This window comes from Melanerpes formicivorus, unplaced genomic scaffold (genome assembly GCF_026170545.1).
Source record: "Melanerpes formicivorus ecotype bairdi unplaced genomic scaffold, bMelFor1.0.p_v2 SCAF_12, whole genome shotgun sequence".
In the NCBI taxonomy this organism is placed as follows: domain Eukaryota; kingdom Metazoa; phylum Chordata; class Aves; order Piciformes; family Picidae; genus Melanerpes; species Melanerpes formicivorus.
The window spans coordinates 13099816-13112891 of NW_027142364.1; the positions used below are offsets into that span (position 1 = coordinate 13099816).

At 46.4% G+C, this 13076-nt stretch overlaps 1 protein-coding gene across 5 annotated transcripts in view; it reads left to right on the forward strand.

The window, feature by feature from the left end:
- Window positions 1-13076, forward strand: part of ST6GAL1 (ST6 beta-galactoside alpha-2,6-sialyltransferase 1) — a 49078-nt gene that overhangs the window by 6417 nt on the left and 29585 nt on the right. For 2 of the 5 annotated variants that reach the window (XM_068145425.1, XM_068145426.1), the window contains exon 2: window positions 8583-8739. The gene's annotated coding sequence lies outside the window, so the exon portion shown is untranslated. Of the gene's footprint in view, window positions 1-462; window positions 933-8582; window positions 8740-12833; window positions 12972-13076 lie in introns of those variants that run through there. The other 3 variants (XM_068145427.1, XM_068145423.1, XM_068145424.1) reach the window with 3 other exon arrangements.

The window sequence follows — 13076 nt, forward strand, 5'->3', positions numbered from 1 at the left end:
GCTGCTGTGCTGTCTGTGCTGAGCTGGTGACAAGGCTCCCTGCTTTTAACAGAGAGACTGAAAAGTGCAGAGATGGGAGAGCTGCATGGGAAGAATCTTATTTTCCTTAGACTTATATGCCGCTTTTCAGAAAGCGACAAGTAGGGACTGTTCTGTTTTATTCTTTTATAACACAGTGTGGGTGTGGACAGGGAATATTTTAGGTCCTGTGGAAGCAGCTCAAAAATTTCCAATGTGATTAGAAGTGTGTTTTTAAAACTCAGGGAGAACTCTTTCAAGTCGGTGTCTGAGTTAAAAACCGAGTTCATTTCCAGGTGTGATGTAGCTTCCTTCCACCTTTCTGCTCTCCATCTGAAGTTTCCACAATTACCTTGTAAATCAGTTTGCAAAGCACCCATCTCTTTCAGATGTACAACTCCAATGCATTTCAACGACCTACCTGTTCTAAGGTTGAGAACTTTTCCTCCTTATTGTGGGAGTACAGCTGGATAAACATTTTATTAGCTCCTCATGAATTGTTTAATTAGATGGATAGGTGATCATATACTTGCAATCTAAGGAGAAAGCTCAGAAAGGTTAATTAAGGATTAGTTGTAAAATCTGATGTCAGAAATAGTGTTAAGTTTCAGCATGGACAATCTTAATTAATTTAGTGTAGCTCATTCTGGAAGTGAAGGGAAATGAAGGAAATTTAAGTGTACCATAGCTACAGATGGGAGGACTAGCCAAGGTTATTAATGCACATTAACTCTTTTAATATTCATACCTGCCATTAACTGGCTGGATTTTTCCCACCTGTCTCCATGCAGACAGCACTCTGGAAACCTGACTTCTTAAAGGTATTGCAAAAATGCCTTCCCCCTCCACTATCCCTTCGCAACCTCCAAGCTGAGATTTTACACCGGTTGAGGACAGCAAGGAAAACCCTGCAGGTAATATTTCAAATGCTTAATTTTGTGCCTAAACATCATCTAAGTCGTTGCCAGCCTTTCACATCTGAAGTGTTCTCAGGCGTGAATGCCATGTATACACCACAGCAGGTTGTTGCAGCATGGGGTGGCTGTCTCTGAGCTTGCAAGAGTAGGGGCAGAATACAGTAGCTCTGTCACAGCCACTTCTGCTAGCAGCTTGGCTCTGCCATTGGCAGGGATTTAAGCTGTATTTTAGACTGCCATCTGTCAGACCCCTTATCAGGCAGTGCTCAGCCTTCTCAGCACCTCAGTGGTGGTCTGATCAGCAGCTGAGTTAATAAAACCAGTTGCTGTTTTTAGGAGGTCTCAGGATTTTCTTCCCCACTTCCACCCAAGCAGATCACTCATGGTTGCTGTAGCTCCCTAATCTGAAAGGAAACAAACATGAGGTGAGATTAAACATTACTCAGGGCTCCCAGTAAGTGAAGGGAGCATGCAGCCCCAATATGTGCTGTTGCTGGCTGGCCAGCTGGCACCTGGGAGCTGTGGGATGGTGGTGATGACTTTTGGAGAGGCTGGCTCACCATTTCTAGCCTTGCCTTACCTGTCAGGATTTCAGTAACTGCAGGCTGTGCTGGCAATGGGGTTTTCATGGCTAGCTTTATCCATCACTGGCTGCTTTTCTGAAGTGAAAATGCTCTGGCTGGGCAAGAAGGATCTTGCTTCTTCCATCTGACACTGCCCTACAGGCTATTGCATGTTTTAGTGCTTTGTGTCACAATCTTGTGTTTGTTTTAAATAATTTCTTAGATTTGTAGCCTAAAGAGCACTTTGCAGGCATGCCAGGAATACCCAGTCTGCACAACTTTTCCCTTGCCAAATGCCTGGCTAAGCATATGCTCCAAGAAACCTTTTCCTCCTTCCAGTATTGCTTTGCTTCTTCTAGCCTCTATCAGCTCTAGCCAGATCCCTAAGCAGCTTGTCTTCCTAGAGAACTTTGGGTCTCTCTGGTCCTTGAGCATCTTTGAGCTTTGCTTATTTCTCTTAGGTTTCATGAAAACAAACTCTGGAACTGAAACAAACAAACCAACCAACCAACCCAAAACAACCAAACCAGACAAAAAACTCCTCCAAATGTCCAGATACATTCTGCCTCTCTTCTCTGTAGTTAAACTTCTTCTTTTTCCCCAAACTGAGTATAGCTGTTGGTGTTACTAGTAGTTCTAATGAAGTTGGTGGTTATTTTTCTTGTAGCTAGTTACCAGGGGAGTGTTAGCTCTGTGTTTGTGTCAGAACATAGGTGTACTAGTTCAGAGCAGATGAGCTGCAAAGCCTGCCCCCTTAAAAAAGCCTGGGGAGAAGTGACTTCGGTGTTGCTCTCTGGGAAAAGAGCAGCTCTTGAATTTATCCTGAGGAGGGTGGGCTTGAAATGGAAATGTTCTTGCCTGCAGTACCTTGTCTGAAGAGAGTGGTGAGGAACTTCTGCAAAGCTGGTAGGTGTGGAAAGAGGAGACTGCTGCTGGGTGGAAGAGATTGGATTAGCCAGTTTGCACAGATAATCTTTCTTCATGGCTCCTGATTGAGCCATGGCTGGTTTTGGGGTTTTTTGTTACTGCACTGTGTCCTGGTGAAGTGCAGGAAACAAAGCCTTGCTTGAGCTTGCCTTTCACCAGGCAAGTTCCTTAGCTCTGTTCATGAGAAGATGGTGTGACAGTAGGGGATTTCTTTAGCATATCTTGGTAATGTCACAACTCGGCCGTGTGATTCTCTAGGCATACAGCCAACAGAGCAATCAGTAACTGGATTTGGGTTCCTGCCCTTGAGGGCTGTAACCCTGTTCCTGAGTAACAGAGGTTGAGGTCTGACAGCAGCGATCCTATCGTCCTCAAATCCCTGCCAAAGGTACCACCTTAGTGCCTTCAGTGCTGAGCCCTTCTTCTGCAGAGAGGATGGCGTTTGAGCTTCTGCAGTGCTGTTGAATTGCAAAAACCTATTGCTCTGAGGTGGAGTTGAGCCACCTAAACATAAACTGGCTACCTGGAATTATTTGCAGCAGTCTGCCGTAGCCAAAGGCTTGTCCTGGATGTTGCTTTAATAAAAGGGAAATGCATCTTGAAAGAAAGTGGAAGGACTTTTGTATTTCCTTTGGAATCTGCTGCCTTCTGCTTGTCTAGCTTCAGTGGTTGGTGATTGAAGTCTTCCTCCTTCAGTGTTGTGAAACAATTGAATTGAATAAGGGTCAACAACAGCTTCTTAGCATGAAGGCATGAAAATCAAGCAAAGCCATGTCCCCTTAAAATTAATGCAACTTGGGGAACTCCATTTGTTCAGATTACATTCAGGCCTTTGATTTTATTTTCTAATTACAATTTACTTATAAGAAGGTTCCATTTTGTAGCAGAAGTGTATTCTAGTAGCAGCAACCATGCCAAACATCTCTTTAAAATTGCAACAATTTACATTGTAGATATGGCAGATTTATCAAGTATTATTATGCCTTGTGGAATCAAAGTGGCCAGCCCCAGAGTCAGTAGCAACCTTTGGGTTGCAAAGCCAGGCTTTCAGAAGAGAGGATAACATTTAAGTGTCTTATGCAGCCCAAATTCGACTTGTGTGTGCACTGGAGGTTCTGATTGCATGGTTTCACAGCTGCTTCTCAGCACGATGTTGCCTTGCTTGTTTTGCACAATGGATGTGTATTTGTGGCTGATTTTGTTGCTGTTGTTTTGGTAGGGGTTGGTTTGTTTGTTTGTGGGTTGTCGTTTGCTGCTGTTGTTGCTGCTTTACTTGTGGCATACCTCAACACTGCCCCAAAGCCAGAAACCTAAGCTCTCAGTATCCTTCTCTGTGGTGCTCCTTTATTAGAATAAACCTTTATTAGAATAAACCAAACCAGGTTGGAAGAGACCTTCAAGATCATCGTGTCCAACCTATCAACCAATCCAACCCACCCAAACAGCTAACCCATGGCACCAAGCACCCCATCAAGTCTCCTTCTGAACACCTTCAATGACGGTGACTCCACCACCTCCCCGGGCAGCCCATTCCATAGCGCAATCACTCTTTCTGTATAGAACTTCTTCCTAACATCCAACCTGAACCTCCCCTGGCGCAGCCTGAGACTGTGTCCTCTTGTTCTGGTACTGGGTGCCTGGGAGAAGAGACTATCATCAGCCTGTCTACAACCTCCCTTCAGGTAGTTGTAGAGAGTGATAAGGTCACCCCTAAGTCTCCTCTTCTCCAGGCTAAGCAGCCCCAGCTCCCTCAGCCTCTCCTCATAGGGCTTGTGTTCCAAACCCCTCACCAACTTTGTTGCTCAGTGTCAGAGCGTCAGCAGTTCACAGTGCATTTGTTGGAAAGCGTCTCTGTATTGAGATGGAGACCTGAGGCACAGGGTACTCAGCCAATATCGGGTTCTTTTCTTGGAGTTTGACAGGACTCCACCCCTCTTCATAATTTCTGACATCCATAAAATGCATTTCTAGTGCTGAGAGCTCAACCTATATGCAGACTTGATCCTGGGTCTGACCTTGTGCAAAGGTCTGCAATAAGGGATGTGAAAAGCTTATTTTAAGATGTACATTTGGTTTCATAGCAGCTCTAACAGAAGCAAAGCAGGAATCACTTCTCTCTGGCAGCTTCGATTTGCCTCTTTTATGGCACTTCATCTAGCCTTTGTGCCTTATTTACAACATCTTTTTTCTCTTATCTTCTTTTTTTTTTTCCCCTTTAACTTAGTGGGGGAAAAAAAAAGCCCAGGCAGAACCTTGCATCAGTGCTGTCATGCAGAGAGCACATCTGCTGTGTGAAGGAAGTATGCTGTGTCAAAATGAGGCACAGGATTATAATGGGTTATTTTGTGTGTGTTTTGTGAGAGGAGAAGGCTGTTCTGCCAGGGTGGGCTTCTCAGTTCACCACACAGAATGACCAGTGGATGGTAACAATGAAACAGCCTTATCTATGGACCATCAGTGGGAAAGATGGAATGCTTTGCTGATAGATTATGTGATTTGTTGCTTAGCTGGCACTGGTGACCTGGGGAACCACAGGCTCTTTGAAATGGCCAAGAAGGCAGGTCATTGCTCCAGCTGTTGCCTCTTCTCCAGCTTGTTTGCAGACCACCTCCAGGTCCATTTCTTCATTGATCAGTTCTGGTCTTAAAGTCTCAGTATCTTATTCAGTTCTTGTCTAATCCCTTGTTTGGACTTCATGTCCCACTCCTCTGCATGAGGCAGACCTGTCCTACCCAGGTTCCTTTGTTCCTCATACCTCATCAGCTGACTGACATGACCAGAGGGTGCAGCTGTCTCTACTACTGGTGACCTGTGTTCATGTCCCTGCTCTCTGGCAGGACACCCTGCGGCAGCATGTGTCCGTGCCCTCCTGGCTGTGCTGACACCCTGGTCTGAGCTGCTGGTGGGAGGGAGCTTGGCCTGGGGGCACTGCTGAATGGTGTGCTGCTCTGCAGTGGTTTAGTGATTTTTCTATTTAGCCATAATTAGCCCAGCAGGCAGGGTTTTCATCATTACATTGCAGTAAGATTTCTAATTTTGGGATGAATCAGCATTAACAATTATGCAATAAACAAATACAATTTCTTTTGCAAGAACACAGGCAGCAGGCTGTCTTCCCCAGCCAGAGCAGCTGTTGGGCAGTTGATTATGCTGCAGCTGGCTAAGATGGGAAGCAGTAGTAATTTCTCACCTGTAGAAAGAAGACAAGCTATAAGTCTGTGCCAATTGCCAGTGGGTGGAATGACAGTGGAGAGAGGCTCTGCTGCATCCTCTCGCCTCCTAGTCTCACCACCTGTGATTACTGTTACTACACATACCTGTCACACTGGGGACTGGGTGTCAATAGGATATTAGTTAATTCTCATTGGCCAGATAAACTCACCTGGGCTGGTACTAGACCTTCACTATCCTCCAGTATCTTCCCATGCAGATCCTCTGAGGAGAGAAGGGAGAAAGAATTAATTGTAAATTAATGATACTTTTTACAACATTGTTGTGCATTATGGGGGGAAATTATGGTCCTTGTTTAACCATGCCATCTCCCAAGGTATCTTCTCTTCCAATAACTGCTATTATTCCTGGTGATGCAGATGGTTGCCCTGTAGGATGGCTGTGTTGATGAATTTGTCAAACTTTGGCTTGACCACAAGGCCATGGGACCTGGTCACTCCCATGCTCATGCCTTGCAGGGCGAGATCTGAGGTTTCAATCTCTGCTGAGGGACACTGTTTGTCCTGCAGCTGGTGACTCCAAGCAGCCAGCATAGGCTGGCTGTGGAACGTACTGGTCTGAATCAGAGAATCACTAAGGTTGTAAGAGACCTCAAAGATCATCAAGTCCAACCTGTCACCACAGACCTCATGACTACACCATGGCACCAAGTGCCACATCCAATCCCCTCTTGAACACCTCCAGGGATGGTGACTCCACCACCTCCCTGGGCAGCACATTCCAATGGCGAACAACTCTCTCAGAGAAGAACTTTCTCCTCACTTTGAGTCAAAACTTCCCCTGGCTCAGCTTGAGACCATGTCCTCTTGTTCTGATGCTGGTTGCTTGAGAGAAGAGACCAACTCCCTCCTGGCTACAACCACCCTTCAGGTAGTTGTAGACAGCAATGAGGTCACCCCTGAGCCTCCTCTTCTCCAGGCTAAACAATCCCAGCTCCCTCAGCCTCTTAAGGCTGAGGTGCTTCTGAGCATACAGTCTCACTGTCCTCCTGTGGTCAGGGGTGCATGTTCTCTTGATCCTCTTACCCATCAGAGTTGCTGGTGAATTTTTCTGAGCATCATACCATGTTAGTGGAAGAGAGGAGATGGAGCAGCTCCCTCAGCCCCTGACCATTGTGCCTCCTCTTCCAGTTCTATGACTGGCCCAGGCACTGCCATGGTAATAGCTTTTTGCCTCTGATGGTACCTCTGGGTTTCCTCTGATGTCATCTCTGGTTCACTCCTCAGTCATGTACACAGGGAGGAGGGAGCCAGAGGTGGATTGTTTTACCCTTTTTAAAGTGATGTCCCTGAAGAAGTGTTGCATAGCTGGACAGCTGGTGTGCAGGGCTTGCTTGACTGCCTGTGCTCCTCTGCAGCCCTTTTCTTTCCTGATTGCATTAATTTGCTTGCTTAAATGTGTCCTTGCAGGCCCCCAGCCTGGTGTGAGCGTAGCCTGCAGTAAGGGGATCCTGCTGCTCTGCTGAGCTTGCTGGCTGGGGATTTCCTAGCCTGACACATGAATGCTGGGGGTCAGGCTCACCATTACTCATCCAGTCTTCCTGTGCTTCATTCCAGCTGTCCTGTGGCCTGTCTGTCCAGACTTCCTTGCTCAAGGGTGGCTTGCTGTGAGTGTTGCTGTGATGGCCAGCCCTTTGCTGGCTGAGGTGGCTCTCAGAGGTGCATCTAAGCTGAGTTGCTGCTGGCAGGGAGAAGTGAAGAATGACATTTCTCACTCTAGCAGCCAGCTTGTTTTCTTTTCCTTCCTTCTGACCTAAGCCTCAAGTATCATTTAAGTTTCATTATTCCTCACCCAGCAAGAACCTGTGCTTGCTGGTGGGACCTCAGCACTTGTGGTAAGGCACTGCATGCTGGTACCTCCTTGCACCAAGCAGCACCCCTCTTATTTATTTATTTTTTCTGTCTCCCCCCTTTCTTGCTTTTTACCTCTCTTTCTTTTTTCCCCATCTATTTCCCTCCTTTTCCTCATTACATAAACTTTGTCAAGCCTCAGCTTACCTTTTTCCCATTACTTTCCCTCCCCTGCTGTGTCATGCTTCACTGGCTTAAGGTCCTCGGGTGGACCAAGCTGGCAGTAATTTGGGATATCAGTGTATTAGGACATCTCCATAAGCTTGGGTTCCCTGTTCCCTGCTGAGAGCAGAAAGCTGAGCTGCCAGACTCAGGGTGGAACATATGCCAGGCCATGCACATAGGCTGGAAACTTGCCCAGGGCCAGATAATTTTGAGAGGCAGGGTTTTTTGATTGGACCGTGTGCTCTCACTTGCTAAACAGTCTTGTGATGAATATCTTACTTAAGAGGATTTATTGGACACGTGCTGTGGTTACAGTGAGTTTCTTTTAGAAGTAGGAGAGAGGTTAGAAAAATAAACTCTGTAAAGACTCTTTTGTGTTTCCAGCAAGGGTCATCAGATAAGTGCAGAGCATCACAGCTCCATTACATCAGTGTAGACTGTGTTTTTTTCTATTAATGGCTCAGTGGGAGGGGGATTTGCAAGAGGGGCTTTGCACATGTGTTTGTACAGGCTGCACTGCCAAGGTCTCCTTAGGGTCCCAGAACTCCAGTGACGAGGGTGAGTTCTTCTGCCTTGACCTTGACATTATCAGCTCTCTCTGACCCTGGCTCCTTGCATTAGACCCTGGGGAGATTTGCAGCCAGCAGATCTTGAGCAGCAGATTTTGCCTTCAAAATAAGACTGCTGTTTCACTTGAGCACAAGTTGTTAAAAGGTGTTGGCAGCTTGGTTGTTTGACTAACACCACAGGCAAAAGTGTCTTGGGTGGGTGCAGCAGCAGCTGCAGGCTCTGAGCATTTCTGCATGGCTGCCGAATTGCTGTGTGATCCCGGATGGCAGTTGTAGTCCTCAGTCCAGTGGGTTTTGATCAGTTTGATGTGACTAACATCTTCCTCTTAATTTCTTTCCCAGGATAGAGAACTTGATTAAAAGGGAGATGGGAGCATGAAGAATTGCATACAGTGCATGAATGTGCACCCTGTAATGGTATCTCCCACAGATCTTACCTGGCAATCTGGAAAGATTTAACAGGAACTGCTGTGGGGAGTGAAGGAACCTGGAGATGAAGGTAATGACCATGGCACTTCCTCTTCTTTTTCTTTGTCCCTCCTTTCCCTTTCATGTGTCTGCATTAAGAGCATGGCTGCTATCAGTGTGACAAGGCCACATACACCCAGAGGCACTGCTGTTTGTGCCAGGGTGGTCTTGTGTTGCATGTGGAATTGGAAGGATGGTAAGGAAAGCAGGAAGGGTTCTCTGCCATTCCCCTTGCAACTATCCCATTTCCCTTTTAAAGCAAGACAAAACATTTGTTCTGCTTGTGGGAGCCCTCGTAGATGTTGATACATATTGATTATACTCCAGAGATAAATGTCTAAATTCCTTGCATAAAATTAATAAAGCTGTGTGCTGGGAGTAATTTTGGTTAGGGCTTTCCTCAGAAACTCTCTAATGGTAGCTGGCTGCTTTCACAGCTGACCTCTGCTGAACATGCCTGAAGTGCTTTTGTTGGTGGTGCCACTACCTTTCCTTTCTGTCACTCTTCCCTGGCAACACACGTTCAATCATGCCCCTTTCGAGCATGCAACACAAGATTCTTGGGCAGCCTGAGTCATTGCAGTGAGTGGGGAAGGTGGGGAGGCTGGGACCCCCACTCTTCTTTTATGCATGGGAGAGCTAACCTTGGGGGGGGGGGGGGGGGGGGAGTGTTTAATTAGAGGTGACTCCAAGCACAGTTAGTGGATTAATGCCTGTTTTCATGTGTGAAGAGGGTTTTTGTGTGTGGTGAGGTTTGGGGAGGATCTAATTGTATAGCTACTTCTTTAAATCCTTGATTTGCTGGCATCAGAAGTGCCAGATGTTGCTCCCCAGCTTCCTCCTCTGCGGGAAACATGCTAATCTCCTCTCTTCTGCTTAAAACCTGAATCTTTAATATGGAAAGTGCCCCACCCTTTCTTCCTTTCTGGCCAGGGAACACTTCTCCCTTCTAGTGTTGTATTACGTTTAGCATTGCAAACTGTAACACTTTGGCAGGGGTGGTGGAGCAATCTGCCTACCTGGGGGGTGCTGTTTTTCCATCACCAAAGAGGGCAGAAAGCAGCCAAAATTTGCATGGATGTCAAGACTGAGGGGTGTGCAGCCTGGGGATTGTTAGCAGGAAGTGGCAATGCACAGCTAGAGGCAGGTGAGTGGAAAAGAAAGAGCATGACAGGTTTCCTTGGGCATCTGCAGCAGCTGCTCTTTTCATAGGGATAGAAGGAAACTAAGCTGGAGACAGCTTGACTCCTGTTGAGGGAGGATTTGGGTATAGAATAAGGGAACAACAAAAAAAATGCAGGTCAGCCATGGAGCTCCACCCCTGTAAAGCTGCTTAAAGGGGTTTTTGTGCAAACAAGGGCATTTTTTTACTTCTGTTTTCCTTCCTTGTTCCTCTGTGGAAATCCTCTGCTAGCTGGACAAAGACATATCTTGGGGTGTGACCTCAGGTGAGCTAGTCAGGTATTGGAATCTCATGTAGATATGGGAGTTATCCTCCCATGGTGGAAGTGGGGCAGTTCTGTGTGCTTGTGCAAGGTACAAGCAGGAAGCAGTGGCTGATTACTATTATTTTGGCCTTGGCTGGATGGGCTAAGTCAATCTCTCAAGCACAGAGAGGTTCTTTCTCTTAACATTTCTTGGTAACACTGAAGAGTTACCTTCCATCTGTGCAAGGACAAAATCTTCAGTCCCTTTTGAAATGCTCAGTCTTCCTGTCGAACAGCCAAACCCAGTCCTCTGTTACTAAAGAATGATTCAGACTGGACAGCTTACTCAGGCCTGGCTTGAAACGTAGGAAGGTTACTGGGGGAGCTGGATGTTTGAAAACCATCAGAGTGATATATTTGATCAGTAAAATCTGCATTGCTCTTGTCAGCTGTTATGCTGTTGAATGTGTTAATATCTGGAATGGAAAAGAGCCTTTTCTCTTTCCTCTTTCGGGTCCATCTGAAATAGGGAAGTAAACCCAAAAATAGGCGTGCACGCACACCCTCCAGTGCTCCATGGAGCTGTGTGGGAGCCTCTGGCCCCTGCTTCTTCAGAAAGTGCCTTGGGACTGTTGATATGTTGGGTCTGGATGGTCAAAGGCAGAGAAGGACAGGAGTGTGCTTTGGTGTTACATACAGGTTTATCAATGCTTCTCCTAGGTGGGTGCATACAAAGACACAGTTGCCTTTAATGCTAACGGGATGGTGCGTGTGTAATCGTGTTGTGTAAGATTAACAGAGTAATTAGTCCTGCCTGCTTGACTCTGAAGTGCAGTGCCAGCCTGTCTGCTTGGTTTTGCTGTAGTTTTTCACATGCTTTAGAGATGGCTCCATCCATTCTATCAAGTTCAGGGCAGCCCTCTATCAGGAGTTTGCTGTTGGTTGGTGTGGCTCTGCCACTGCTCGGATACCAGCCTGTTTCTGGGTAGTCAAGCTTTCTGTTTTCTTAAATGCATGAGGTACAGCAGAAGACACACTCCCCTGCCCCACTGCCCCCATCTCCAGACCCCCTCCCCACCTCCAGGCAGTGCTGTGCACCCTCAGTCTTTTAAAAATAGCTCTGAAGTACCGCTGTGGTCAGAGGAGTGGTTCTGCTGAGCGCTAACCACCAGCGCTGATGCCGTGTGAGCGTTTGCCAGGCGGTGCAGAGCAAGATGTTTGCACCTCCACCAGCAGCAGCATTGCTCTGGTGAAGTCAAAGGGCTCAGGGGAGCCAGTGCCTCTAGATGAGTGCGTGGGAAGTTTCTGCTCGGCTTCCCTGCTCTCACTCAAATGGTTTTCCTGCAATCTACAGAGAGCTCTGAAAGAGCTCTGATGTTTGGTGAGCTTTTAAAACCTCCCAGAAAGGGCAGAGGAGGTTAGCTGTGAGTGTGCTCATTTCTGAAGCAGGGCTCTATTCTATTTGAGATGCCTGTAGATAAAACCAAGGAGATCCAGACAACATAAGGCTTTGTATGCCACCTAAAACCTGGGACAGGTTTGTAATTTTTACTCCTGTGCTTTGGGGAAAAAAAATTGTTATTTCTAACAGACTTCAGAATATAACCATCAGACCAGTGTGGGTTGGTTTTGGTTTGGTTTGATTTTGTTGTAGGTTTTTTTTTCCTTTATTTCATAACTTCAGAAACAAGAAGAAAAAGTCAGAAAAGATGACTTGTAAAAATCATTGCCCTTGGTGGTGTACAGCTCTACCCTATGTGCCTGTTGGACATCTTATGAAGAAGCTTTTATTTCAGCAATGCCAGTTTCTTATTGTTTTCTGAATACCTAATCCAGAAATAGGTGGGAATAGGTATATAAGTACAGAGGTACGTGTGTGTGCTGGACATTGTGGAGGGAGACGCACTTCAGTGGTAGCAGAAGAGCCCTAGCTAAATTGGCCTGATTCTTGAAAACAAGAAATTGAGCAAAAAGACCACTTAAATGCAAATTAGTAATCCCAAGAGAGTGTGAGAGAGTTTTGCTTGGCTTCTCTGTTGTTTTGGCTTGCTTTGATACTGGAGTGTTGCAGCTCCTTCTGCATGAGAGGAAATATTCTAGTCAGCATGCACAAGGCTTGGGAGTTCTCTGCCAGTTTTGCCTTGGAGACTACTGGTATGGTGGCCTGAGGATGGAAAAGAAACAGTGCAGCTCCTGTCAGGACCCCCCAGGATGTCCAGGACTACATACCTTCAGATGTCTGTGCAAGGGTAAAACATGATGTGTTAGCAGATGAGATCTCAGCCTAAGAAGGACTCCTTTGGCAACAAGAGAGGAAAATGAAGGTGAAGAGTTACCTGGGATTGGCTGGCATGGGGCTATGGTGGCATTCCTAAATAAACAGATCCCTTAAAAGTGGGCAGATTTGTTTAAATAACTTTTAACCTAAAGCTTGATCTGAGCCAGATCAGAAGTCAGCCATGTTTAAAGCTCAGTGAACTTAAAGCCCAGTGCTTTTCCACTTTGAGCTTGGATCAGATGTTGAGCAGCAAGCAGAAATGGCTTTGTCTGAGATTAAATTGGCATGTGCTTGAGATGGCATGAGATCACCCTGGCAGTCTTGAGCATAGCATGGGATGATGTGCATGTGAGATGAGTGCTGTGTGGAAACACCCTATTCTTGCTCTAAAGCAGTTAGCCATGGTGTTGTTTCCCCCAGGGCATCCTCTGAGTCACCCCAGCAGCTGGCAGCCACCATGGAAAACCTCGGCTGGATTTCTCAAGGCCTGTCTGCACAGAAATATGTCTCCTGCTGAGACGTGGATGGTTTTGGCACTTGTCTGTGTGGCCCACTGAGGTGTGTTACTGTAAGAGATGATTATAGATAATGTTTGCTGCACAGCCTCATCTTGGAGGTTTTGCAGTATCCTGCCCTTTCTCACTGGTTTGTAAAGGTTTGTTT